Source organism: Stenella coeruleoalba (genome assembly GCF_951394435.1).
Source record: "Stenella coeruleoalba genome assembly, contig: scaffold_608, whole genome shotgun sequence".
NCBI lineage: Eukaryota > Metazoa > Chordata > Mammalia > Artiodactyla > Delphinidae > Stenella > Stenella coeruleoalba.
Window position 1 is genome coordinate 26,390 of NW_027646292.1, and position 24,507 is coordinate 50,896.

Below are 24,507 nucleotides of genomic sequence, written 5' to 3' on the forward strand. Positions count from 1 at the left end.
ACATAGCAATCCATAGGTTTTAAGATACTTACAACTCAGGTACATTCTTAGGCGTTTAATATGCGGTGTTGAGTCCATTTCGTTGAGCAAGGAGTAGCTCTTGTCTATTCCATATTTGGCTTAAGGAACTTTATCTGTGCTCATTTCAATCTCTGGTTTTATGCAGCACCCGAACTCACCTTTACCCTTAAACAAGCATTAGTTGTTTTTCTAAATTTGAGACCCTGTTCTGTTCTGTAATTCAGTTCGTGTGTAGCCAAGGTTCCATTCCGTGTATTACTGATATCTTATGATGTTTCTTTTTCTGTGTGACTTATTTCAGTTAGAATCATCATACCTGAATCCACTCATTGTGCTGCTAAGGGCCTGGTGACATAGATTTCATTGCTGAGTGATATTGCTTTGTGAGTGAATACCACAACTTCTTTATCCATTTTTCACTTTCTGCGATGTTGAACTTGTACTGTAAACGAGGTTGTTGTAAACAGAGCCGTTCCAAACTTTGAGGTGGCTGTGTCTTTTTGATTTTAATTTCCCTATGCTATAGGACCATAAGTGGAAGTGCCCTAGGCTCTGTTGCTTTGTTTTTTAGATGTTTCAGGAAACACCATACACTTCTCCCAAGTGTCTGTTGGCAATTTACATCCCGCCCATCAGCATAACAAGGCTCCCAGTTCTCAATGGCCTGTCCTGCCTTTCTGGATTTTACACTTTTTTCAGATGGCCCTTTTGACCGGGGGGAAGTGAGACTTCATTGTAGTGCAGATTTCCTTTGCAAGTTTGCTTGGTTGGCCAAAAAGGGCGTATGCGTTTTTTCCTGAATATATTCAGGAAAAAACGCATACGCCCTTTTTGGCCAAGTGCATCATTGTGGACGTTCTGCCTCTTTTCCTATGCTTTCAATGCAATTCCAGTCTACCTCCTGAAATCGGTTTCCTGCAATTCTGCCCCGCTTTCAAGTCCTCTTAGCAGCCTTACTTCAGTCTATTTTTGGACGATAGCTGTCATTTATAACTCTGCAGGTTTGTGAATTACAGTGCCCCTGAGCTCCTTTCTTCAACTCGCTTTCTTGTGACCTGGCCGCAACACCGCAGGATGGCTTCAGGCCCTAATCTGGTTCCGGTACGGCGCGCTGAGCCTTTGGTTATTTCCTCTTCCTGGTGGGAAATGAGAGTTAAATTTGCCCGTCCAGACACCTCCAGCTAGCCTCTCATTGGTTCTCGCTATTCCTGTTCATCTTCCGCAGAAATTGCAAACTGGGCCAAACAGGAGGTTAAAGGGACTGACTCTCCAAGTGGGGAGAGTGTTAGTAAAGCGTCTGGAATGTTGCACCCGAGTACCAGGGGAGGAAAACTGAGACATATTTGAACACGTCTCCCGATCACATGGTTGATCATACTCTAGGTTCCACATGCATGTTTTAGCTGAAGGAAGAATACCTTAAACCTGGGTAGTTGAAACCCGTGGAATGGGTACCATGCAATATGACTTCAAAGGGTCTTCATTTGCTCACCGAACCTCTCCAATCCTATCACTGCTGTGTTTATGCCCCTGTACACATGCTTGATTCTCTTTTGGAGACATAGCAATCCATAGGTTTTACGATACTTACTAGTCAGGTACATTCTTAGGCGTTTAATATGCGATGTTGAGTCCATTTCGTTGAGCAAGGAGTAGCTCTTGTCTATTCCATATTTCACTTAAGGAACTTTATCTGTGCTCATTTCAATCTCTGGTTTTATGCAGCACCCCACCTCACCTTTACCCTTAAGCAAGCATAAGTTGGTTTTCTAAATTTGAGACCCTGTTCTGTTCTGTAATTCAGTTCCTGTGTAGCCAAGTTTACATTCCGTGTATTACTGATATCTTATGATGTTTCTTTTTCTGTGTGACTTATTTCAGTTAGAATCATCATACCTGAATCCACTCATTGTGATGCTAAGGGCCTGATGACATAGATTTCATTGCTGAGTGATATTGCTTTGTAAGTAAATACCAAAACTTCTTTATCCAGTTTTCACTTTCTGCGATGTTGAACTTGTACTGTAAACGAGGTTCTTGTAAACAGAGGTGTCCCAAACTTTGGGGTGGCTGTGTCTTTTTGATTTTAATTTCCCTAAGCTATAGGACCATAAGTGGAAGTGCCCTAGGCTCTGTTGCTTTGTTTTTTAGATGTTTCAGGAAACACCATACACTTCTCCCAAGTGTCTGTTGGCAATTTACATCCCGCCCATCAGCATAACAAGGCTCCCAGTTCTCAATGGCCTGTTGCCTTTCTGGATTTTACACTTTTTTCAGATGGCCCTTTTGACCGGGGGGAAGTGAGACTTCATTGTAGTGCAGATTTCCTTTGCAAGCTTGCTTGGTTGGCCAAAAAGGGCGTATGCGTTTTTTCCTGAATATATTCAGGAAAAAACGCATACGCCCTTTTTGGCCAAGTGCATCATTGTGGACGTTCTGCCTCTTTTCCTATGCTTTCAATGCAATTCCAGTCTACCTCCTGAAATCGGTTTCCTGCAATTCTGCCCCGCTTTCAAGTCCTCTTGGCAGCCTTACTTCAGTCTATTTTTGGACGATAGCTGTCATTTATAACTCTGCAGGTTTGTGAATTACAGTGCCCCTGAGCTCCTTTCTTCAACTCGCTTTCTTGTGACCTGACCGCAACACCGCAGGATGGCTTCAGGCCCTAATCTGGTTCCGGTACGGCACACTGAGCCTTTGGTTATTTCCTCTTCCTGGTGGGAAATGAGAGTTAAATTTGCCCGTCCAGACACCTCCAGCTAGTCTCTCATTGGTTCTCGCTATTCCTGTTCATCTTCCGCAGAAATTGCAAACTGGGCCAAACAGGAGGTTAAAGGCGCTGACTCTCCAAGTGGGGAGAGTGTTAGTAAAGCGTCTGGAATGTTGCACCCGAGTACCAGGGGAGGAAAACTGAGACATATTTGAATACGTCTCCCGATCACATGGTTGATCATACTCTAGGTTCCACATGCATGTTTTAGCTGAAGGAAGAATACCTTAAACCTGGGTAGTTGAAACCCGTGGAATGGGTACCATGCAATATGACTTCAAAGGGTCTTCATTTGCTCACCGAACCTCTCCAATCCTATCACTGCTGTGTTTATGCCCCTGTACACATGCTTGATTCTCTTTTGGAGACATAGCAATCCATAGGTTTTACGATACTTACTAGTCAGGTACATTCTTAGGCGTTTAATATGCGATGTTGAGTCCATTTCGTTGAGCAAGGAGTAGCTCTTGTCTATTCCATATTTCACTTAAGGAACTTTATCTGTGCTCATTTCAATCTCTGGTTTTATGCAGCACCCCACCTCACCTTTACCCTTAAGCAAGCATAAGTTGGTTTTCTAAATTTGAGACCCTGTTCTGTTCTGTAATTCAGTTCCTGTGTAGCCAAGTTTACATTCCGTGTATTACTGATATCTTATGATGTTTCTTTTTCTGTGTGACTTATTTCAGTTAGAATCATCATACCTGAATCCACTCATTGTGATGCTAAGGGCCTGATGACATAGATTTCATTGCTGAGTGATATTGCTTTGTAAGTAAATACCAAAACTTCTTTATCCAGTTTTCACTTTCTGCGATGTTGAACTTGTACTGTAAACGAGGTTCTTGTAAACAGAGGTGTCCCAAACTTTGGGGTGGCTGTGTCTTTTTGATTTTAATTTCCCTAAGCTATAGGACCATAAGTGGAAGTGCCCTAGGCTCTGTTGCTTTGTTTTTTAGATGTTTCAGGAAACACCATACACTTCTCCCAAGTGTCTGTTGGCAATTTACATCCCGCCCATCAGCATAACAAGGCTCCCAGTTCTCAATGGCCTGTTGCCTTTCTGGATTTTACACTTTTTTCAGATGGCCCTTTTGACCGGGGGGAAGTGAGACTTCATTGTAGTGCAGATTTCCTTTGCAAGCTTGCTTGGTTGGCCAAAAAGGGCGTATGCGTTTTTTCCTGAATATATTCAGGAAAAAACGCATACGCCCTTTTTGGCCAAGTGCATCATTGTGGACGTTCTGCCTCTTTTCCTATGCTTTCAATGCAATTCCAGTCTACCTCCTGAAATCGGTTTCCTGCAATTCTGCCCCGCTTTCAAGTCCTCTTGGCAGCCTTACTTCAGTCTATTTTTGGACGATAGCTGTCATTTATAACTCTGCAGGTTTGTGAATTACAGTGCCCCTGAGCTCCTTTCTTCAACTCGCTTTCTTGTGACCTGACCGCAACACCGCAGGATGGCTTCAGGCCCTAATCTGGTTCCGGTACGGCACACTGAGCCTTTGGTTATTTCCTCTTCCTGGTGGGAAATGAGAGTTAAATTTGCCCGTCCAGACACCTCCAGCTAGTCTCTCATTGGTTCTCGCTATTCCTGTTCATCTTCCGCAGAAATTGCAAACTGGGCCAAACAGGAGGTTAAAGGCGCTGACTCTCCAAGTGGGGAGAGTGTTAGTAAAGCGTCTGGAATGTTGCACCCGAGTACCAGGGGAGGAAAACTGAGACATATTTGAATACGTCTCCCGATCACATGGTTGATCATACTCTAGGTTCCACATGCATGTTTTAGCTGAAGGAAGAATACCTTAAACCTGGGTAGTTGAAACCCGTGGAATGGGTACCATGCAATATGACTTCAAAGGGTCTTCATTTGCTCACCGAACCTCTCCAATCCTATCACTGCTGCATTTATGCCCCTGTACACATGCTTGATTCTCTTTCGGAGACATAGCAATCCATAGGTTTTAAGATACTTACTAGTCAGGTACATTCTTAGGCGTTTAATATGGGGTGTTGAGTCCATTTCGTTGAGCAAGGAGTAGCTCTTGTCTATTCCATATTTGGCTTAAGGAACTTTATCTGTGCTCATTTCAATCTCTGGTTTTATGCAGCACCCCAACTCACCTTTACCCTTAAGCAAGAATAAGTTGGTTTTCTAAATTTGAGACCCTGTTCTGTTCTGTAATTCAGTTCCTGTGTAGCCAAGTTTACATTCCGTGTATTACTGATATCTTATGATGTTTCTTTTTCTGTGTGACTTATTTCAGTTAGAATCATCATACCTGAATCCACTCATTGTGCTGCTAAGGGCCTGATGACACAGATTTCATTGCTGAGTGATATTGCTTTGTAAGTAAATACCACAACTTCTTTATCCATTTTTCACTTTCTGCGATGTTGAACTTGTACTGTAAACGAGGTTCTTGTAAACAGAGGCGTCCCAAACTTTGGGGTGGCTGTGTCTTTTTGATTTTAATTTCCCTAAGCTATAGGACCATAAGTGGCAGTGCCCTAGGTTCTGTTGCTTTGTTTTTTAGATGTTTCAGGAAACACCATACACTTCTCCCAAGTGTCTGTTGGCAATTTACATCCCGCCCATCAGCATAACAAGGCTCCCAATTCTCCATGGCCTGTCCTGCCTTTCTGGATTTTACACTTTTTTCAGATGGCCCTTTTGACCGGGGGGAAGTGAGACTTCATTGTAGTGCAGATTTCCTTTGCAAGCTTGCTTGGTTGGCCAAAAAGGGCGTATGCGTTTTTTCCTGAATATATTCAGGAAAAAACGCATACGCCCTTTTTGGCCAAGTGCATCATTGTGGACGTTCTGCCTCTTTTCCTATGCTTTCAATGCAATTCCAGTCTACCTCCTGAAATCGGTTTCCTGCAATTCTGCCCCGCTTTCAAGTCCTCTTGGCAGCCTTACTTCAGTCTATTTTTGGACGATAGCTGTCATTTATAACTCTGCAGGTTTGTGAATTACAGTGCCCCTGAGCTCCTTTCTTCAACTCGCTTTCTTGTGACCTGGCCGCAACACCGCAGGATGGCTTCAGGCCCTAATCTGGTTCCGGCCCGGCACGCTGAGCCTTTGGTTAATTCCTCTTCCTGGTGGGAAATGAGAGTTAAATTTGCCCGTCCAGACACCTCCAGCTAGCCTCTCATTGGTTCTCGCTATTCCTGTTCATCTTCCGCAGAAATTGCAAACTGTGCCAAACAGGAGGTTAAAGGCGCTGACTCTCCAAGTGGGGAGAGTGTTAGTAAAGCGTCTGGAATGTTGCACCCGAGTACCAGGGGAGGAAAACTGAGACATATTTGAACATGTCTCCCGAACACATGGTTGATCATACTCTAGGTTCCACATGCATGTTTTAGCTGAAGGAAGAATACCTTAAACCTGGGTAGTTGAAACCCGTGGAATGGGTACCATGCAATATGACTTCAAAGGGTCTTCATTTGCTCACCGAACCTCTCCAATCCTATCACTGCTGCGTTTATGCCCCTGTACACATGCTTGATTCTCTTTCAGAGACATAGCAATCCATAGGTTTTAAGATACTTACAACTCAGGTACATTCTTAGGCGTTTAATATGCGGTGTTGAGTCCATTTCGTTGAGCAAGGAGTAGCTCTTGTCTATTCCATATTTGGCTTAAGGAACTTTATCTGTGCTCATTTCAATCTCTGGTTTTATGCAGCACCCGAACTCACCTTTACCCTTAAACAAGCATTAGTTGTTTTTCTAAATTTGAGACCCTGTTCTGTTCTGTAATTCAGTTCGTGTGTAGCCAAGGTTCCATTCCGTGTATTACTGATATCTTATGATGTTTCTTTTTCTGTGTGACTTATTTCAGTTAGAATCATCATACCTGAATCCACTCATTGTGCTGCTAAGGGCCTGGTGACATAGATTTCATTGCTGAGTGATATTGCTTTGTAAGTGAATACCACAACTTCTTTATCCATTTTTCACTTTCTGCGATGTTGAACTTGTACTGTAAACGAGGTTGTTGTAAACAGAGCCGTTCCAAACTTTGGGGTGGCTGTGTCTTTTTGATTTTAATTTCCCTATGCTATAGGACCATAAGTGGAAGTGCCCTAGGCTCTGTTGCTTTGTTTTTTAGATGTTTCAGGAAACACCATACACTTCTCCCAAGTGTCTGTTGGCAATTTACATCCCGCCCATCAGCATAACAAGGCTCCCAGTTCTCAATGGCCTGTCCTGCCTTTCTGGATTTTACACTTTTTTCAGATGGCCCTTTTGACCGGGGGGAAGTGAGACTTCATTGTAGTGCAGATTTCCTTTGCAAGCTTGCTTGGTTGGCCAAAAAGGGCGTATGCGTTTTTTCCTGAATATATTCAGGAAAAAACGCATACGCCCTTTTTGGCCAAGTGCATCATTGTGGACGTTCTGCCTCTTTTCCTATGCTTTCAATGCAATTCCAGTCTACCTCCTGAAATCGGTTTCCTGCAATTCTGCCCCGCTTTCAAGTCCTCTTAGCAGCCTTACTTCAGTCTATTTTTGGACGATAGCTGTCATTTATAACTCTGCAGGTTTGTGAATTACAGTGCCCCTGAGCTCCTTTCTTCAACTCGCTTTCTTGTGACCTGACCGCAACACCGCAGGATGGCTTCAGACCCTAATCTGGTTCCGGCACGGCGCGCTGAGCCTTTGGTTATTTCCTCTTCCTGGTGGGAAATGAGAGTTAAATTTGCCCGTCCAGACACCTCCAGCTAGCCTCTCATTGGTTCTCGCTATTCCTGTTCATCTTCCGCAGAAATTGCAAACTGGGCCAAACAGGAGGTTAAAGGGACTGACTCTCCAAGTGGGGAGAGTGTTAGTAAAGCGTCTGGAATGTTGCACCCGAGTACCAGGGGAGGAAAACTGAGACATATTTGAACACGTCTCCCGATCACATGGTTGATCATACTCTAGGTTCCACATGCATGTTTTAGCTGAAGGAAGAATACCTTAAACCTGGGTAGTTGAAACCCGTGGAATGGGTACCATGCAATATGACTTCAAAGGGTCTTCATTTGCTCACCGAACCTCTCCAATCCTATCACTGCTGTGTTTATGCCCCTGTACACATGCTTGATTCTCTTTTGGAGACATAGCAATCCATAGGTTTTACGATACTTACTAGTCAGGTACATTCTTAGGCGTTTAATATGCGATGTTGAGTCCATTTCGTTGAGCAAGGAGTAGCTCTTGTCTATTCCATATTTCACTTAAGGAACTTTATCTGTGCTCATTTCAATCTCTGGTTTTATGCAGCACCCCACCTCACCTTTACCCTTAAGCAAGCATAAGTTGGTTTTCTAAATTTGAGACCCTGTTCTCTTTTGTAATTCAGTTCATGTGTAGCCAAGTTTACATTCCGTGTATTACTGATATCTTATGATGTTTCTTTTTCTGTGTGACTTATTTCAGTTAGAATCATCATACCTGAATCCACTCATTGTGATGCTAAGGGCCTGATGACACAGATTTCATTGCTGAGTGATATTGCTTTGTAAGTAAATACCACAACTTCTTTATCCATTTTTCACTTTCTGCGATGTTGAACTTGTACTGTAAACGAGGTTCTTGTAAACAGAGGTGTCCCAAACTTTGGGGTGGCTGTGTCTTTTTGATTTTAATTTCCCTAAGCTATAGGACCATAAGTGGCAGTGCCCTAGGCTCTGTTGCTTTGTTTTTTAGATGTTTCAGGAAACACCATACACTTCTCCCGAGTGTCTGTTGGCAATTTACATCCCACCCATCAGCATAACAAGGCTCCCAGTTCTCCATGGCCTGTCCTGCCTTTCTGGATTTTACACTTTTTTCAGATGGCCCTTTTGACCGGGGGGAAGTGAGTCTTCATTGTAGTGCAGATTTCCTTTGCAAGCTTGCTTGGTTGGCCAAAAAGGGTGTATGCGTTTTTTCCTGAATATATTCAGGAAAAAACGCATACGTCCTTTTTGGCCAAGTGCATCATTGTGGACGTTCTGCCTCTTTTCCTATGCTTTCAATGCAATTCCAGTCTACCTCCTGAAATCGGTTTCCTGCAATTCTGCCCCGCTTTCAAGTCCTCTTGGCAGCCTTACTTCAGTCTATTTTTGGACGATAGCTGTCATTTATAACTCTGCAGGTTTGTGAATTACAGTGCCCCTGAGCTCCTTTCTTCAACTCGCTTTCTTTTGAGCTGGCCGCAACACCACAGGATGGCTTCAGGCCCTAATCTCGTTCCGGTACGGCATGCTGAGCCTTTGTTTATTTCCTCTTCCTGGTGGGAAATGAGAGTTAAATTTGCCCGTCCAGACACCTCCAGCTAGTCTCTCATTGGTTCTCGCTATTCCTGTTCATCTTCCGCAGAAATTGCAAACTGGGCCAAACAGGAGGTTAAAGGCGCTGACTCTCCAAGTGGGGAGAGTGTTAGTAAAGCGTCTGGAATGTTGCACCCGAGTACCAGGGGAGGAAAACTGAGACATATTTGAACACGTCTCCCGTTCACATGGTTGATCATACTTGGGTTCCACATGCATGTTTTTGCTGAAGGAAGAATACCTTAAACCTGGGTAGTTCAGACCCGTGTAATGGGTACCATGCAATATGACTTCAAAGGGTCTTCATTTGCTCACCGAACCTCTCCAATCCTATCACTGCTGTGTTTATGCCCCTGTACACATGCTTGATTCTCTTTTGGAGACATAGCAATCCATAGGTTTTACGATACTTACTAGTCAGGTACATTCTTAGCCGTTTAATATGCGATGTTGAGTCCATTTTGTTGAGCAAGGAGTAGCTCTTGTCTATTCCATATTTGACTTAAGGAACTTTATCTGTGCTCATTTCAATCTCTGGTTTTATGCAGCACCCCACCTCACCTTTACCCTTAAGCAAGCATAAGTTGGTTTTCTAAATTTGAGACCCTGTTCTGTTCTGTAATTCAGTTCCTGTGTAGCCAAGTTTACATTCCGTGTATTACTGATATGTTATGATGTTTCTTTTTCTGTGTGACTTATTTCAGTTAGAATCATCATACCTGAATCCACTCATTGTGATGCTAAGGGCCTGATGACATAGATTTCATTGCTGAGTGATATTGCTTTGTAAGTAAATACCACAACTTCTTTATCCATTTTTCACTTTCTGCGATGTTGAACTTGTACTGTAAACGAGGTTCTTGTAAACAGAGGTGTCCCAAACTTTGGGGTGGCTGTGTCTTTTTGATTTTAATTTCCCTAAGCTATAGGACCATAAGTGGCAGTGCCCTAGGCTCTGTTGCTTTGTTTTTTAGATGTTTCAGGAAACACCATACACTTCTCCCCAGTGGCTGTTGGCAATTTACATCCCGCCCATCAGCATAACAAGGCTCCCAGTTCTCCATGGCCTGTCCTGCCTTTCTGGATTTTACACTTTTTTCAGATGGCCCTTTTGACCGAGGTGAAGTGAGACTTCATTGTAGTGCAGATTTCCTTTGCAAGCTTGCTTGGTTGGCCAAAAAGGGCGTATGCGTTTTTTCCTGAATATATTCAGGAAAAAACGCATACGCCCTTTTTGGCCAAGTGCATCATTGTGGACGTTCTGCCTCTTTTCCTATGCTTTCAATGCAATTCCAGTCTACCTCCTGAAATCGGTTTCCTGCAATTCTGCCCCACTTTCAAGTCCTCTTGGCAGCCTTACTTCAGTCTATTTTTGGACGATAGCTGTCATTTATAACTCTGCAGGTTTGTGAATTACAGTGCCCCTGAGCTCCTTTCTTCAACTCGCTTTCTTGTGACCTGGCCGCAACACCGCAGGATGGCTTCAGGCCCTAATCTGGTTCCGGCCCGGGACGCTGAGCCTTTGGTTAATTCCTCTTCCTGGTGGGAAATGAGAGTTAAATTTGCCCGTCCAGACAACTCCAGCTAGCCTCTCATTGGTTCTCGCTATTCCTGTTCTTCTTCCGCAGAAATTGCAAACTGTGCCAAACAGGAGGTTAAAGGCGCTGACTCTCCAAGTGGGGAGAGTGTTAGTAAAGTGTCTGGAATGTTGCACCCGAGTACCAGGGGAGGAAAACTGAGACATATTTGAACATGTCTCCTGAACACATGGTTGATCATACTCTAGGTTCCACATGCATGTTTTAGCTGAAGGAAGAATACCTTAAACCTGGGTAGTTGAAACCCGTGGAATGGGTACCATGCAATATGACTTCAAAGGGTCTTCATTTTCTCACCGAACCTCTCCAATCCTATCACTGCTGCGTTTATGCCCCTGTACACATGCTTGATTCTCTTTCGGAGACATAGCAATCCATAGGTTTTAAGATACTTACAAGTCAGGTACATTCTTAGGCGTTTAATATGCGGTGTTGAGTCCATTTCGTTGAGCAAGGAGTAGCTCTTGTCTATTCCATATTTGGCTTAAGGAACTTTATCTGTGCTCATTTCAATCTCTGGTTTTATGCAGCACCCCAACTCACCTTTACCCTTAAGCAAGCATAAGTTGTTTTTCTAAATTTGAGACCCTGTTCTGTTCTGTAATTCAGTTCCTGTGTAGCCAAGGTTCCATTCCGTGTATTACTGATATCTTATGATGTTTCTTTTTCTGTGTGACTTATTTCAGTTAGAATCATCATACCTGAATCCACTCATTGTGCTGCTAAGGGCCTGATGACATAGATTTCATTGCTGAGTGATATTGCTTTGTAAGTGAATACCACAACTTCTTTATCCATTTTTCACTTTCTGCGATGTTGAACTTGTACTGTAAACGAGGTTCTTGTAAACAGAGCTGTTCCAAACTTTGGGGTGGATGTGTCTTTTTGATTTTAATTTCCCTATGCTATAGGACCATAAGTGGAAGTGCCCTAGGCTCTGTTGCTTTGTTTTTTAGATGTTTCAGGAAACACCATACACTTCTCCCCAGTGTCTGTTGGCAATTTACATCCCGCCCATCAGCATAACAAGGCTCCCAGTTCTCAATGGCCTGTTGCCTTTCTGGATTTTACACTTTTTTCAGATGGCCCTTTTGACCGGGGGGAAGTGAGACTTCATTGTAGTGCAGATTTCCTTTGCAAGCTTGCTTGGTTGGCCAAAAAGGGCGTATGCGTTTTTTCCTGAATATATTCAGGAAAAAACGCATACGCCCTTTTTGGCCAAGTGCATCATTGTGGACGTTCTGCCTCTTTTCCTATGCTTTCAATGCAATTCCAGTCTACCTCCTGAAATCGGTTTCCTGCAATTCTGCCCCGCTTTCAAGTCCTCTTGGCAGCCTTACTTCAGTCTATTTTTGGACGATAGCTGTCATTTATAACTCTGCAGTTTTGTGAATTACAGTGCCCCTGAGCTCCTTTCTTCAACTCGCTTTCTTGTGACCTGACCGCAACACCGCAGGATGGCTTCAGGCCCTAATCTGGTTCCGGTACGGCACACTGAGCCTTTGGTTATTTCCTCTTCCTGGTGGGAAATGAGAGTTAAATTTGCCCGTCCAGACACCTCCAGCTAGTCTCTCATTGGTTCTCGCTATTCCTGTTCATCTTCCGCAGAAATTGCAAACTGGGCCAAACAGGAGGTTAAAGGCGCTGACTCTCCAAGTGGGGAGAGTGTTAGTAAAGCGTCTGGAATGTTGCACCCGAGTACCAGGGGAGGAAAACTGAGACATATTTGAACACGTCTCCCGATCACATGGTTGATCATACTCTAGGTTCCACATGCATGTTTTAGCTGAAGGAAGAATACCTTAAACCTGGGTAGTTGAAACCCGTGGAATGGGTACCATGCAATATGACTTCAAAGGGTCTTCATTTGCTCACCGAACCTCTCCAATCCTATCACTGCTGCATTTATGCCCCTGTACACATGCTTGATTCTCTTTCGGAGACATAGCAATCCATAGGTTTTAAGATACTTACTAGTCAGGTACATTCTTAGGCGTTTAATATGGGGTGTTGAGTCCATTTCGTTGAGCAAGGAGTAGCTCTTGTCTATTCCATATTTGGCTTAAGGAACTTTATCTGTGCTCATTTCAATCTCTGGTTTTATGCAGCACCCCAACTTACCTTTACCCTTAAGCAAGAATAAGTTGGTTTTCTAAATTTGAGACCCTGTTCTGTTCTGTAATTCAGTTCCTGTGTAGCCAAGTTTACATTCCGTGTATTACTGATATCTTATGATGTTTCATTTTCTGTGTGACTTATTTCAGTTAGAATCATCATACCTGAATCCACTCATTGTGCTGCTAAGGGCCTGATGACACAGATTTCATTGCTGAGTGATATTGCTTTGTAAGTAAATACCACAACTTCTTTATCCATTTTTCACTTTCTGCGATGTTGAACTTGTACTGTAAACAAGGTTCTTGTAAACAGAGCCGTTCCAAACTTTGGGGTGGCTGTGTCTTTTTGATTTTAATTTCCCTAAGCTATAGGACCATAAGTGGCAGTGCCCTAGGTTCTGTTGCTTTGTTTTTTAGATGTTTCAGGAAACACCATACACTTCTCCCGAGTGGTTGTTGGCAATTTACATCCCGCCCATCAGCATAACAAGGCTCCCAGTTCTCCATGGCCTGTCCTGCCTTTCTGGATTTTACACTTTTTTCAGATGGCCCTTTTGACCGGGGGGAAGTGAGTCTTCATTGTAGTGCAGATTTCCTTTGCAAGCTTGCTTGGTTGGCCAAAAAGGGCGTATGCGTTTTTTCCTGAATATATTCAGGAAAAAACGCATACGCCCTTTTTGGCCAAGTGCATCATTGTGGACGTTCTGCCTCTTTTCCTATGCTTTCAATGCAATTCCAGTCTACCTCCTGAAATCGGTTTCCTGCAATTCTGCCCCACTTTCAAGTCCTCTTGGCAGCCTTACTTCAGTTTATTTTTGGACGATAGCTGTCATTTATAACTCTGCAGGTTTGTGAATTACAGTGCCCCTGAGCTCCTTTCTTCAACTCGCTTTCTTTTGAGCTGGCCGCAACACCGCAGGATGGCTTCAGGCCCTAATCTGGTTCCGGTACGGCACGCTGAGCCTTTGTTTATTTCCTCTTCCTGGTGGGAAATGAGAGTTAAATTTGCCCGTCCAGACACCTCCAGCTAGCCTCTCATTGGTTCTCGCTATTCCTGTTCATCTTCCGCAGAAATTGCAAACTGGGCCAAACAGGAGGTTAAAGGCGCTGACTCTCCAAGTGGGGAGAGTGTTAGTAAAGCGTCTGGAATGTTGCACCCGAGTACCAGGGGAGGAAAACTGAGACATATTTGAACACGTCTCCCGTTCACATGGTTGATCATACTTGGGTTCCACATGCATGTTTTTGCTGAAGGAAGAATACCTTAAACCTGGAGAGTTCAGACCCGTGTAATGGGTACCATGCAATATGACTTCAAAGGGTCTTCATTTGCTCACCGAACCTCTCCAATCCTATCACTGCTGTGTTTATGCCCCTGTACACATGCTTGATTCTCTTTTGGAGACATAGCAATCCATAGGTTTTACGATACTTATTAGTCAGGTACATTCTTAGGCGTTTAATATGCGGTGTTGAGTCCATTTCGTTGAGCAAGGAGTAGCTCTTGTCTATTACATATTTGACTTAAGGAACTTTATCTGTGCTCATTTCAATCTCTGGTTTTATGCAGCACCCCAACTCACCTTTACCCTTAAGCAAGCATAAGTTGGTTTTCTAAATTTGAGACCCTGTTCTGTTCTGTAATTCAGTTCCTGTGTAGCCAAGTTTACATTCCGTGTATTACTGATATCTTATGATGTTTCTTTTTCTGTGTGACTTATTTCATTTAGAATCATCATACCTGAATCCACTCATTGTGATGCTAAGGGCCTGATGACATAGATTTCATTGCTGAGTGATATTGCTTTGTAAGTAAATACCACAACTTCTTTATCCATTTTTCACTTTCTGCGATGTTGAACTTGTACTGTAAACGAGGTTCTTGTAAACAGAGGCGTCCCAAACTTTGGGGTGGCTGTGTCTTTTTGATTTTAATTTCCCTAAGCTATAGGACCATAAGTGGAAGTGCCCTAGGCTCTGTTGCTTTGTTTTTTAGATGTTTCAGGAAACACCATACACTTCTCCCGAGTGTCTGTTGGCAATTTACATCCCGCCCATCAGCATAACAAGGCTCCCAGTTCTCCATGGCCTGTCCTGCCTTTCTGGATTTTACACTTTTTTCAGATGGCCCTTTTGACCGGGGGGAAGTGAGACTTCATTGTAGTGCAGATTTCCTTTGCAAGCTTGCTTGGTTGGCCAAAAAGGGCGTATGCGTTTTTTCCTGAATATATTCAGGAAAAAACGCATACGCCCTTTTTGGCCAAGTGCATCATTGTGGACGTTCTGCCTCTTTTCCTATGCTTTCAATGCAATTCCAGTCTACCTCCTGAAATCGGTTTCCTGCAATTCTGCCCCGCTTTCAAGTCCTCTTGGCAGCCTTACTTCAGTCTATTTTTGGACGATAGCTGTCATTTATAACTCTGCAGGTTTGTGAATTACAGTGCCCCTGAGCTCCTTTCTTCAACTCGCTTTCTTGTGACCTGGCCGCAACACCGCAGGATGGCTTCAGGCCCTAATCTGGTTCCGGCACGGAACGCTGAGCCTTTGGTTAATTCCTCTTCCTGGTGGGAAATGAGAGTTAAATTTGCCCGTCCAGACACCTCCAGCTAGCCTCTCATTGGTTCTCGCTATTCCTGTTCATCTTCCGCAGAAATTGCAAACTGGGCCAAACAGGAGGTTAAAGGCCCTGACTCTCCAAGTGGGGAGAGTGTTAGTAAAGCGTCTGGAATGTTGCACCCGAGTACCAGGGGAGGAAAACTGAGACATATTTGAACACGTCTCCCGGTCACATGGTTGATCATACTCTAGGTTCCACATGCATGTTTTAGCTGAAGGAAGAATACCTTAAACATGGGTAGTTGAAACCCGTGGAATGGGTACCATGCAATATGACTTCAAAGGGTCTTCATTTGCTCACCGAACCTCTCCAATCCTATCACTGCTGCGTTTATGCCCCTGTACACATGCTTGATTCTCTTTTGGAGACATAGCAATCCATAGGTTTTACGATACTTACTAGTCAGGTACATTCTTAGGCGTTTAATATGCGGTGTTGAGTCCATTTCGTTGAGCAAGGAGTAGCTCTTGTCTATTCCATATTTGACTTAAGGAACTTTATCTGTGCTCATTTCAATCTCTGGTTTTATGCAGCACCCCAACTCACCTTTACCCTTAAGCAAGCATAAGTTGGTTTTCTAAATTTGAGACCCTGTTCTGTTCTGTAATTCAGTTCCTGTGTAGCCAAGGTTCCATTCCGTGTATTACTGATATCTTATGATGTTTCTTTTTCTGTGTGACTTATTTCAGTTAGAATCATCATACCTGAATCCACTCATTGTGCTGCTAAGGGCCTGGTGACATAGATTTCATTGCTGAGTGATATTGCTTTGTAAGTGAATACCACAACTTCTTTATCCATTTTTCACTTTCTGCGATGTTGAACTTGTACTGTAAACGAGGTTCTTGTAAACAGAGCCGTTCCAAACTTTGGGGTGGCTGTGTCTTTTTGATTTTAATTTCCCTAAGCTATAGGACCATAAGTGGAAGTGCCCTAGGCTCTGTTGCTTTGTTTTTTAGATGTGTCAGGAAACACCATACACTTCTCCCAAGTGTCTGTTGGCAATTTACATCCCGCCCATCAGCATAACAAGGCTCCCAGTTCTCAATGGCCTGTTGCCTTTCTGGATTTTACACTTTTTTCAGATGGCCCTTTTGACCGGGGGGAATTGAGACTTCATTGTAGTGCAGATTTCCTTTGCAAGCTTGCTTGGTTGGCCAAAAAGGGCGTATGCGTTTTTTCCTGAATATATTCAGGAAAAAACGCATATGCCCTTTTTGGCCAAGTGCATCATTGTGGACGTTCTGCCTCTTTTCCTATGCTTTCAATGCAATTCCAGTCTACCTCCTGAAATCGGTTTCCTGCAATTCTGCCCCGCTTTCAAGTCCTCTTGGCAGCCTTACTTCAGTTTATTTTTGGACGATAGCTGTCATTTATAACTCTGCAGGTTTGTGAATTACAGTGCCCCTGAGCTCCTTTCTTCAACTCGCTTTCTTTTGAGCTGGCCGCAACACCGCAGGATGGCTTCAGGCCCTAATCTGGTTCCGGTACGGCACGCTGAGCCTTTGTTTATTTCCTCTTCCTGGTGGGAAATGAGAGTTAAATTTGCCCGTCCAGACACCTCCAGCTAGCCTCTCATTGGTTCTCGCTATTCCTGTTCATCTTCCGCAGAAATTGCAAACTGGGCCAAACAGGAGGTTAAAGGCGCAGACTCTCCAAGTGGGGAGAGTGTTAGTAAAGCGTCTGGAATGTTGCACCCGAGTACCAGGGGAGGAAAACTGAGACATATTTGAACACGTCTCCCGTTCACATTGTTGATCATACTTGGGTTCCACATGCATGTTTTTGCTGAAGGAAGAATACCTTAAACCTGGAGAGTTCAGACCCGTGTAATGGGTACCATGCAATATGACTTCAAAGGGTCTTCATTTGCACACCGAACCTCTCCAATCCTATCACTGCTGCGTTTATGCCCCTGTACACATGCTTGATTCTCTTTCGGAGACATAGCAATCCATAGGTTTTAAGATACTTACTAGTCAGGTACATTCTTAGGCGTTTAATATGCGGTGTTGAGTCCATTTCGTTGAGCAAGGAGTAGCTCTTGTCTATTACATATTTGGCTTAAGGAACTTTATCTGTGCTCATTTCAATCTCTGGTTTTATGCAGCACCCCAACTCACCTTTCCCCTTAAGCAAGCATAAGTTGGTTTTCTAAATTTGAGAAACTGTTCTGTTTTGGAATTCAGTTCCTGTGTAGCCAAGTTTACATTCCGTGTATTAGTGATATCTTATGATGTTTCTTTTTCTGTGTGACTTATTTCAGTTAGAATCATCGTACCTGAATCTACTCATTATGCTGCTACGGGCCTGATGACATAGATTTCATTGCTGAGTGATACTGCATTGTACGTAAGTACCACAAGTTCTTTATCCATTTTTCACTTTCTGCGATGTTGAACTTGTACTGTAAACGAGGTTCTTGTAAACAGAGCCATTCCAAACTTTTGGGTGGCTGTGTCTTTTTGATTTTAATTTCCCTAAGCTATAGGACCATAAGTGGCAGTGCCCTAGGCTCTGTTGCTTTGTTTTTTAGATGTGTCAGGAAACACCATACACTTCTCCAAAGTGTCTGTTGGCAATTTACATCCCGCCCATTAGCATAACAAGGCTCCCAGTTCTCAATGGCCTGTTGACTTTCTGGATTTTACACTTTTTTCAGATGGCCCTTTTGACCGGGGGGAAGTGAGACTTCATTGTAGTGCAGATTTCCTTTGCAAGCTTGCTTGGTTGGCCAAAAAGGGCGTATGTGTTTTTTCCTGAATATATTCAGGAAAAAACGCATACGCCCTTTTTGGCCAAGTGCATCATTGTGGACGTTCTGCCTCTTTTCCTATGCTTTCAATGCAATTCCAGTCTACCTCCTGAAATCGGTTTCCTGCAATTCTGCCCCGCTTTCAAGTCCTCTTGGCAGCCTTACTTCAGTCTATTTTTGGACGATAGCTGTCATTTATAACTCTGCAGGTTTGTGAATTACAGTGCCCCTGAGCTCCTTTCTTCAACTCGCTTTCTTGTGACCTGGCCGCAACACCGCAGGATGGCTTCAGGCCCTAATCTGGTTCCGGCCCGGCATGCTGAGCCTTTGGTTATTTCCTCTTCCTGGTGGGAAATGAGAGTTAAATTTGCCCGTCCAGACTCCTCCAGCTAGTCTCTCATTGGTTCTCGCTATTCCTGTTCATCTTCCGCAGAAATTGCAAACTGGGCCAAACAGGAGGTTAAAGGGACTGACTCTCCAAGTGGGGAGAGTGTTAGTAAAGCATCTGGAATGTTGCACCCGAGTACCAGGGGAGGAAAACTGAGACATATTTGAACACGTCTCCCGATCACATGGTTGATCATACTCTAGGTTCCACATGCATGTTTTAGCTGAAGGAAGAATACCTTAAACCTGGGTAGTTGAAACCCGTGGAATGGGTACCATGCAATATGACTTCAAAGGGTCTTCATTTGCTCACCGAACCTCTCCAATCCTATCACTGCTGCGTTTATGCCCCTGTACACATGCTTGATTCTCTTTCGGAGACATAGCAATCCATAGGTTTTAAGATACTTACTAGTCAGGTACATTCTTAGGCGTTTAATATGCGGTGTTGAGTCCATTTCGTTGAGCAAGGAGTAGCTCTTGTCTATTCCATATTTGGCTTAAGGAACTTTATCTGTGCTCATTTCAATCTCTGGTTTTATGCAGCACCCCAACTCACCTTTACCCTTAAGCAAGAATAAGTTGGTTTTCTAAATTTGAGACCCTGTTCTGTTCTGTAATTCAGTTCCTGTGTAGCCAAGTTTACATTCCGTGTATTACTGATAACTTATGATGTTTCTTTTTCTGTGTGACTTATTTCAGTTAGAATCATCATACCTGAATCCACTCATTGTGCTGCTAAGGGCCTGATGACACAGATTTCATTGCTGAGTGATATTGCTTTGTAAGTAAATACCACAACTTCTTTATCCATTTTTCACTTTCTGCGATGTTGAACTTGTACTGTAAACGAGGTTCTTGTAAACAGAGCCTTTCCAAACTTTGGGGTGGCTGTGTCTTTTTGATTTTAATTTCCCTAAGCTATAGGACCATAAGTGGAAGTGCCCTAGGTTCTGTTGCTTTGTTTTTTAGATGTTTCAGGAAACACCATACACTTCTCCCGAGTGGTTGTTGGCAATTTACATCCCGCCCATCAGCATAACAAGGCTCCCAGTTCTCCATGGCCTGTCCTGCCTTTCTGGATTTTACACTTTTTTCAGATGGCCCTTTTGACCGGGGGGAAGTGAGACTTCATTGTAGTGCAGATTTCCTTTGCAAGCTTGCTTGGTTGGCCAAAAAGGGCGTATGCGTTTTTTCCTGAATATATTCAGGAAAAAACGCATACGCCCTTTTTGGCCAAGTGCATCATTGTGGACGTTCTGCCTCTTTTCCTATGCTTTCAATGCAATTCCAGTCTACCTCCTGAAATCGGTTTCCTGCAATTCTGCCCCGCTTTCAAGTCCTCTTGGCAGCCTTACTTCAGTTTATTTTTGGACGATAGCTGTCATTTATAACTCTGCAGGTTTGTGAATTACAGTGCCCCTGAGCTCCTTTCTTCAACTCGCTTTCTTTTGAGCTGGCCGCAACACCGCAGGATGGCTTCAGGCCCTAATCTGGTTCCGGTACGGCACGCTGAGCCTTTGTTTATTTCCTCTTCCTGGTGGGAAATGAGAGTTAAATTTGCCCGTCCAGACACCTCCAGCTAGCCTCTCATTGGTTCTCGCTATTCCTGTTCATCTTCCGCAGAAATTGCAAACTGGGCCAAACAGGAGGTTAAAGGCGCTGACTCTCCAAGTGGGGAGAGTGTTAGTAAAGCGTCTGGAATGTTGCACCCGAGTACCAGGGGAGGAAAACTGAGACATATTTGAACACGTCTCCCGTTCACATGGTTGATCATACTTGGGTTCCACATGCATGTTTTTGCTGAAGGAAGAATACCTTAAACCTGGAGAGTTCAGACCCGTGTAATGGGTACCATGCAATATGACATCAAAGGGTCTTCATTTGCTCACCGAACCTCTCCAATCCTATCACTGCTGTGTTTATGCCCCTGTACACATGCTTGATTCTCTTTTGGAGACATAGCAATCCATAGGTTTTACGATACTTACTAGTCAGGTACATTCTTAGGCGTTTAATATGCGGTGTTGAGTCCATTTCGTTGAGCAAGGAGTAGCTCTTGTCTATTCCATATTTGACTTAAGGAACTTTATCTGTGCTCATTTCAATCTCTGGTTTTATGCAGCACCCCAACTCACCTTTACCCTTAAGCAAGCATAGGTTGGTTTTCTAAATTTGAGACCCTGTTCTGTTCTGTAATTCAGTTCCTGTGTAGCCAAGTTTACATTCCGTGTATTACTGATATCTTATGATGTTTCTTTTTCTGTGTGACTTATTTCAGTTAGAATCATCATACCTGAATCCACTCATTGTGCTACTAAGGGCCTGATGACACAGATTTCATTGCTGAGTGATATTGCTTTGTAAGTAAATACCACAACTTTTTTATCCATTTTTCACTTTCTGCGATGTTGAACTTGTACTGTAAACGAGGTTCTTGTAAACAGAGCCGTTCCAAACTTTGGGGTGGCTGTGTCTTTTTGATTTTAAATTCCCTAAGCTATAGGACCATAAGTGGAAGTGCCCTAGGCTCTGTTGCTTTGTTTTTTAGATGTTTCAGGAAACACCATACACTTCTCCCGAGTGGTTGTTGGCAATTTACATCCCGCCCTTCAGCATAACAAGGCTCCCAGTTCTCCATGGCCTGTCCTGCCTTTCTGGATTTTACACTTTTTTCAGATGGCCCTTTTGACCGGGGGGAAGTGAGACTTCATTGTAGTGCAGATTTCCTTTGCAAGCTTGCTTGGTTGGCCAAAAAGGGCGTATGCGTTTTTTCCTGAATATATTCAGGAAAAAACGCATACGCCCTTTTTGGCCAAGTGCATCATTGTGGACGTTCTGCCTCTTTTCCTATGCTTTCAATGCAATTCCAGTCTACCTCCTGAAATCGGTTTCCTGCAATTCTGCCCCGCTTTCAAGTCCTCTTGGCAGCCTTACTTCAGTCTATTTTTGGACGATAGCTGTCATTTATAACTCTGCAGGTTTGTGAATTACAGTGCCCCTGAGCTCCTTTCTTCAACTCGCTTTCTTGTGACCTGACCGCAACACCGCAGGATGGCTTCAGGCCCTAATCTGGTTCCGGCACGGCACGCTGAGCCTTTGGTTATTTCCTCTTCCTGGTGGGAAATGAGAGTTAAATTTGCCCGTCCAGACACCTCCAGCTAGCCTCTCATTGGTTCTCGCTATTCCTGTTCATCTTCCGCAGAAATTGCAAACTGGGCCAAACAGGAGGTTAAAGGCGCTGACTCTCCAAGTGGGGAGAGTGTTAGTAAAGCATCTGGAATGTTGCACCCGAGTACCAGGGGAGGAAAACTGAGACATATTTGAACACGTCTCCCGATCACATGGTTGATCATACTCTGGGTTCCACATGCATGTTTTAGCTGAAGGAAGAATACCTAAAACCTGGGTAGTTGAAACCCGTGGAATGGGTACCATGCAATATGACTTCAAAGGGTCTTCATTTGCTCACTGAACCTCTCCAATCCTATCACTGCTGCGTTTATGCCCCTGTACACATGCTTGATTCTCTTTCGGAGACATAGCAATCCCTAGATTTTAAGATACTTACTAGTCAGGTACATTCTTAGGCGTTTAATATGCGGTGTTGAGTCCATTTCTTTGAGCAAGGAGTAGCTCTTATCTATTCCATATTTGGCTTAAGGAACTTTATCTGTGCTCATTTCAATCTCTGGTTTTATGCAGCACCCCAACTCACCTTTACCCTTAAGTAAGCATAGGTTGGTTTTCTAAATTTGAGACCCTGTTCTGTTCTGTAATTCAGTTCCTGTGTAGCCAAGTTTACATTCCGTGTATTACTGATATCTTATGATGTTTCTTTTTCTGTGTGACTTATTTCAGTTAGAATCATCATACCTGAATCCACTCATTGTGCTGCTAAGGGCCTGATGACATAGATTTCATTGCTGAGTGATATTGCTTTGTAAGTAAATACCACAACTTTTTTATCCATTTTTCACTTTCTGCGATGTTGAACTTGTACTGAAAACGAGGTTCTTGTAAACAGAGCCGTTCCAAACTTTGGGGTGGCTGTGTCTTTTTGATTTTAAATTCCCTAAGCTATAGGACAATAAGTGGAAGTGCCCTAGGCTCTGTTGCTTTGTTTTTTAGATGTTTCAGGAAACACCATACACTTCTCCCGAGTGGTTGTTGGCAATTTACATCCCGCCCTTCAGCATAACAAGGCTCCCAGTTCTCCATGGCCTGTCCTGCCTTTCTGGATTTTACACTTTTTTCAGATGGCCCTTTTGACCGGGGGGAAGTGAGACTTCATTGTAGTGCAGATTTCCTTTGCAAGCTTGCTTGGTTGGCCAAAAAGGGCGTATGCGTTTTTTCCTGAATATATTCAGGAAAAAACGCATACGCCCTTTTTGGCCAAGTGCATCATTGTGGACGTTCTGCCTCTTTTCCTATGCTTTCAATGCAATTCCAGTCTACCTCCTGAAATCGGTTTCCTGCAATTCTGCCCCGCTTTCAAGTCCTCTTGGCAGCCTTACTTCAGTCTATTTTTGGACGATAGCTGTCATTTATAACTCTGCATGTTTGTGAATTACAGTGCCCCTGAGCTCCTTTCTTCAACTCGCTTTCTTTTTATGCTGGCCGCAACACCGCAGGATGGCTTCAGGCCCTAATTTGGTTCCGGCACGGCACGCTGAGCCTTTGGTTATTTCCTCTTCCTGGTGGGAAATGAGAGTTAAATTTGCCCGTCCAGACACCTCCAGCTAGCCTCTCATTGGTTCTCGCTATTCCTGTTCATCTTCCGCAGAAATTGCAAACTGGGCCAAACAGGAGGTTAAAGGCGCTGACTCTCCAAGTGGGGAGAGTGTTAGTAAAGCATCTGGAATGTTGCACCCGAGTACCAGGGGAGGAAAACTGAGACATATTTGAACACGTCTCTCGTTCACATGGTTGATCATACTTGGGTTCCACATGCATGTTTTAGCTGAAGGAAGAATACCTTAAACCTGGAGAGTTGAGACCCGTGTAATGGGTACCATGCAATATGACTTCAAAGGGTCTTCATTTGCTCACCGAACCTCTCCAATCCTATCACTGCTGCGTTTATGCCCCTGTACACACGCTTGATTCTCTTTCGGAGACATAGCAATCCATAGGTTTTAAGATACTTACTAGTCAGGTACATTCTTAGGCGTTTAATATGCGGTGTTGAGTCCATTTCGTTGAGCAAGGAGTAGCTCTTGTCTATTCCATATTTGGCTTAAGGAATTTATCTGTGCTCATTTCAATCTCTGGTTTTATGCAGCACCCCAACTCACCTTTCCCCTTAAGCAAGCATAAGTTGGTTTTCTAAATTTGAGACCCTGTTCTGTTCTGTAATTCAGTTCCTGTGTAGCCAAGTTTACATTCCGTGTATTACTGATATCTTATGATATTTCTTTTTCTGTGTGACTTATTTCAGTTAGAATCATCATACCTGAATCCACTCATTGTGATGCTAAGGGCCTGATGACATAGATTTCATTGCTGAGTGATATTGCTTTGTAAGTAAATACCACAACTTCTTTATCCATTTTTCACTTTCTGCGATGTTGAACTTGTACTGTAAACGAGGTTCTTGTAAACAGAGGCGTCCCAAACTTTGGGGTGGCTGTGTCTTTTTGATTTTAATTTCCCTAAGCTATAGGACCATAAGTGGAAGTGCCCTAGGCTCTGTTGCTTTGTTTTTTAGATGTTTCAAGAAACACCATACACTTCTCCTGAGTGTCTGTTGGCAATTTACATCCCGCCCATCAGCATAACAAGGCTCCCAGTTCTCCATGGCCTGTCCTGCCTTTCTGGATTTTACACATTTTTCAGATGGCCCTTTTGACCGGGGGGAAGTGAGACTTCATTGTAGTACAGATTTCCTTTGCAAGCTTGCTTGGTTGGCCAAAAAGGGCGTATGCGTTTTTTCCTGAA

The 24,507-nt window shown here is 43.5% G+C and overlaps 1 long non-coding RNA gene across 2 annotated transcripts in view; it reads left to right on the top strand.

Annotated features, from left to right (window-relative positions):
* Window positions 1–24,082, top strand: part of LOC307181202 — a 48,991-nt gene extending 24,909 nt beyond the window's left edge. Inside the window, exons 2-4 of one of the 2 annotated variants that reach the window (XR_013826099.1) lie at window positions 8,219–8,304; window positions 14,539–14,616; window positions 24,008–24,082. This is a non-coding gene — a long non-coding RNA (uncharacterized lncRNA). Of the gene's footprint in view, window positions 1–8,218; window positions 8,305–9,797; window positions 9,884–14,538; window positions 14,617–24,007 lie in introns of those variants that run through there. The other variant, XR_013826100.1, reaches the window with a different exon arrangement.
* Window positions 24,083–24,507: the final 425 nt, after the last annotated feature.